The sequence below is a fragment of the Aulostomus chinensis genome, chromosome 4 (genome assembly GCF_037954235.1).
Source record: "Aulostomus chinensis isolate RoL2024-O1b breed Wild chromosome 4, RoL_Achi_v1.0, whole genome shotgun sequence".
NCBI lineage: Eukaryota > Metazoa > Chordata > Actinopteri > Syngnathiformes > Aulostomidae > Aulostomus > Aulostomus chinensis.
In genome coordinates, this window is record NC_141323.1 from 21553277 (window position 1) to 21557816 (window position 4540).

The 4540-nt window shown below is 44.6% G+C and overlaps 2 non-coding genes across 2 annotated transcripts; both read left to right on the plus strand.

Annotated features, from left to right (window-relative positions):
* Positions 1-1496: 1496 nt before the first annotated feature.
* On the plus strand, positions 1497-1569 carry trnaf-gaa (transfer RNA phenylalanine (anticodon GAA)). The gene has a single exon. It is a non-coding gene; the product is annotated as a tRNA-Phe (tRNA).
* A 243-nt stretch (positions 1570-1812) lies between these two features.
* trnak-uuu (transfer RNA lysine (anticodon UUU)) lies at positions 1813-1885 on the plus strand. The gene has a single exon. It is a non-coding gene; the product is annotated as a tRNA-Lys (tRNA).
* The last annotated feature ends 2655 nt before the right edge of the window (positions 1886-4540 follow it).

Sequence of the window (4540 nt, forward strand, 5' to 3'; positions counted from 1 at the left end):
CAGCTGCATTTCTGGATTGACTCCCTCACTGTTTGCTCCAGTCGGCCCTCAACTGCTCTGATGTTCTGTGTTCCGTATGTCAAGAAGTCAAATAAATGGACTGTTCTCCAGTTGTAGTGTGCTGGTACAAACACAGTAGTTCAATCACATGAGGTGGCTGAGCTGCTGCTAAACCCAGAGAGTGTCGGTCCTCCACAGTCTAACTAGTCTCAGCTTAGTTTCAGATCAACTTGAAAAATATTCTTTTAATTTACATGAAGCAGGAGAGACAAGATAACAGGAACGCTGGGAAAAGACCGAGTGTCAACAACTGAACCATGAAATAAGAGACCAGAATCAAAGAAACTGAAGCCGCATTTGCAGAAATATTATGTGTGTGAGTGTGTGTGTGTGTGTGTGTGTGTGTGTGTGTGTGTGTGTGTGTGTGTGTGTGTGTGTGTGTGTTTGGGGAGGGGGGGTCAGAACCAGAAAAGACTTTATTGCCAATGTTGTACGTCGAGTAACGATTTGGTCGTTTTTTTTTGGTCGTCGAAATTATGTGATCAACAACTGAACCATGAAATAAGAGACTAGAATCAAAGACACTGAAGCCACATTTGCAGAAATAGTGTGTGTGTGTGTGCGTGCGTGTGTGTGTGTGTGTGTGTTGGGGGGGGTGGCTTCAGGGAGCTGGTTTGAACTGGTCCCTCATCTATGTGAGTAGAAACCATCTGAGGTGGAGGGTGAAGATCTGCTTTGACCTCCTGATCTCCCAGTAAAGCCAGTATAGATGTTGAGCTTGGAGGAGTTGATGGCCTCCTTCATCTTCTTGTTGGAGATGTTTGCTAAACTCAGCACCACCATAGATCAGAGGAAAGTCCACTTGTCAGCTGGACACTGGAGTTTCTAGTGACCTGCAGGATCTTAGTTGTGGTGGCAGCAGGCCTGTTCCAAGAGCTTTGCTCACATTCATGATCAGGCTTCATCATGGTTCTGGACCACTGAGTGATAGGAGCTGATCCTGGGGCAGCAGAAGACAAATATAGAGAAGAAAAGACAAAAGACAGAGAGAAAGGAGGGAGAGAATGACAAAAAGATGGGGAACAAGATGAGGGTGAAAGACAAGCAGAGAGAAAGACAGAGGGACAGGGGGATGGAAGACAGACACACAACCAACAACAGCAACAGCAGCAATAATAGTTTTGATATTGTCCTGTTATTGATGTTTTCATGTGAAAGTGGCATATTTAAGATAAAAGACACTGTTAGAACAGAAAGATCCAGAAAACCCACCAACAAGAGGTGTGTCTGGTACAGATGTGGAATTATTGGCTCACACAATGTTGAGGCAACTGGGAAGAAGACAAACAAAAGAGGCTTGTGTGATTCAGACATTCATCAAAAATGGTCCTGTGGAACTGTTCAATGTGTCATGACTTCAGAAGCTCAAATCCTCTCTAAGTTCTAGTGAGAGTGGAAGAGATTATAAAATGAGAGAAGCAGGGCCCTCAGTCAGAGCTGAAATAGCTCAGTTGGGAGAGCGTTAGACTGAAGATCTAAAGGTCCCTGGTCCGATCCCAGGTTTCAGCAGAGGAACAGCATTGACTTTACTTTCCAGTGGAGGAACTGCAGACATGAAGGAAACTAACATCTTGTCCTGTGTATTCTTATGACATTCAGGACATTTTTGGAGCATCTTGTTGGATTTTGCCACAGAGAATCAGAGCCAATCAAAAGCATGCTGGACTTTAACATGGAGGATTGAACAAGTCAAGAAAGCAGCAGTTTGACCTTCACAGGTGTTTCTTTTCCTGTCTAAATTCTGTAGAAAGAGCCTGAGTAGCTCAGACGGTAGAGCATCAGACTTTTAATCTGAGGGTCCAGGGTTCAAGTCCCTGTTCAGGCGCTGTGGATGTTCCAGTGTTTGACAACATGGTACTGGATGAAGTTTAGTGTTGAACAAACTGTTATCATCAGAAGTAGAAGTGTTCTTGTCTTGCCACTGTGAGACTGTCGCTGCAGGTCAAATGTGAGACAAAAGTGACAAATAATAATTTCATGTGGCATGCAATTAACGAAAGACCAAAAATAACACTGGTCAAGTTAATTTTATTTATATTGCACCAAATCACAACAAAACTTATGTCATGACACTTTACAGGTAGAGCAGGTCCAGTACCAAACTCCTTCAATGAATCTACACCCAACAATTCTCCATCAGCAAGCACATCCTGCAACAGCGGCGACAAAAACCTTCCTTTTAACAGGCAGGAACATCGAGCAGATCCAGGCTCAATGGGGACGGCCTTCTGCTTTGACCGGTTGGGGGGAAAGAGAGCAGGAGAGCGGGGCAGAGACAAAGACAGATAATGGAGGAAGACAGATATGCAGAAGGAGAGAAAGGGACAGAGATAAAGAGAGAGAGAAGGGAAGAGACTGATGGACAGACGGTGAGCAGGTGGAGCTACGGGAGGCAGCTTGAGCCTCTTCAGGTCTGCAGCCTCCTTCAGCAGCACCCAGATCTGGGATGAGAGGAGCCTGAAGGCTCCGGAGAAGAATACGAGTTATTAATATGCATGATTATGATTTATGTATGACACATATAGGAGGACAGAGAGGAGTAGAGAGAAGCCCAGTGCACCATGGGAGATCCCCCAGCAGCCTAAGCCTATAGCAGCAGATCTAAGGGCCAGCCTAAGCAGCCCAACTATAAGCCTGATCAAAAAGGAAGGTCTTTAGTCCGCTCTTAAAGGTCGAGAGGGTGTCTGCATCCCGGACCGAAACTGGGAGACGGTTCCACAGGAGGGGAGCCTGATAGCTGAAGGCTCTGGCTCCCAGTCTACTTTTAGAACTCTAGGAACCACCAGTAACCCTGCATCCTGGGAGCAAAGGGTTCTAGCTGGATAATAGGAGACTCTGAGCTCTGTCAGGTATGAAGGAGCCTGACTGTTGAGGACTTTGTATGTTAGAAGGAGAATTTTGAATTCTCTTCTGAATTTGACAGGGAGCAAAAGAAGCCAGAACAGGAGAGACATGGTCTCTTCTACTAGTTCTCGTCAACACGCAGGCAGCAGCATTTTGGATCAGCTGGAGAGTCTTTCGGGACCCACTGGTGCAGCCTGATAGGAGGGAATTGCAGTAATCCAGCCTGGAAGTGACAAAGGCATGGACTAGTTTTCTTGCATCTTTTTGAGACAGGATGTGTCTGATCTCAGCAATGTTTCACAAATGAAAGAAAGCAGTCCTAGAAATTTGCTTAATGTGGGCATCAAAGGAAAGATCCTGATCAAAGAGAACTCCTAGGTTCCTTAGGGTCGTGCTGGGGGCCAAGGTCATACCTTCCAGGGTACCGATCTCATTAGATAAACTTGTCAAAGGCATGGACTAGTTTTCTTGCATCTTTTTGAGACAGGATGTGTCTGATCTCAGCAATGTTTCACAAATGAAAGAAAGCAGTCCTAGAAATTTGCTTAATGTGGGCATTAAAGGAAAGATCCTGATCAAAGAGAACTCCTAGGTTCCTTAGGGTCGTGCTGGGGGCCAAGGTCATACCTTCCAGGGTACCGATCTCATTAGATAAACTTGTAAAGTGTCATGAGATAACTTCTGTTGTGATTTGGCATTTATAAATAAAATTGACTTTACTTGACTTTGAAGTTATAATTAAATTTAAAGTAGAAAAATCTTTCCTCTTCAATCCTGTCACTCAGTGTTGAAAACTGTTTCAAACAAATTCTACTGTTCAACAGTTCAAGTGTTTCTAATGAAGCTGAATGTCCTCTCTTCTACTTTCCTCAATTGTGTTTCTTTCATGTCCTCCTGAGATCAAAGACAGAATTCGAGTTACTGTCAAAGCCCTGATGACATCATCAGGAATTCTGACTTTGATCTGGAGGCTCTTGCTTTAATCTGAATTTGATCTGACTAATGTTTTAGTTTTTGTCTGGATCTTTTCTTTTTATATCCTGCTGTCTGCTCTTTGCTTTTGTAGCTACCTTCAACAACTACCAAGCCTCCTGGGTACTGTAGGAAACATGGTCAAGTTCTTCCTACTTTTCCAGTCACGTCCTGCTCACATTGGTCAGTCTTCATTTTGACTCTTCCCACTGCCACAATGACCAGCCTTTATACACTTGGTGACTGGGGCCCTGGTTGCTGCAGGCCTCAACACCAGCCTGTGGTTGTGAGCAGGGCAGAACACAACTGACAGTATCTCACATGCAGGACCTGGGTCAGATCCTGGTGCCAGCTGGGGCACCGCTTTAACCTGGACGCCCTGGAAGATCTTCTCCAGGAACTCGCCTTTTTTAATCGAAACAGCGTTAAACTTCAAGTAAAGAATTTATATTATTTCATTAACAATGATGACTTTGTCATAAAACAAAAAGGAACAACTGACTACCTCACCATTGACTTCACACTGACACACAGGAGGTAACATGGTCATCAGAGCAGCGATGCTCAGGTCTGTGGACTCAGAGGAGGATTCTTCTTTAGATCACAGGTTTGAAGATATCAGTGGAAGAAAGAAGAGAGGCTGTGAAAGACCTGCCACACCTCT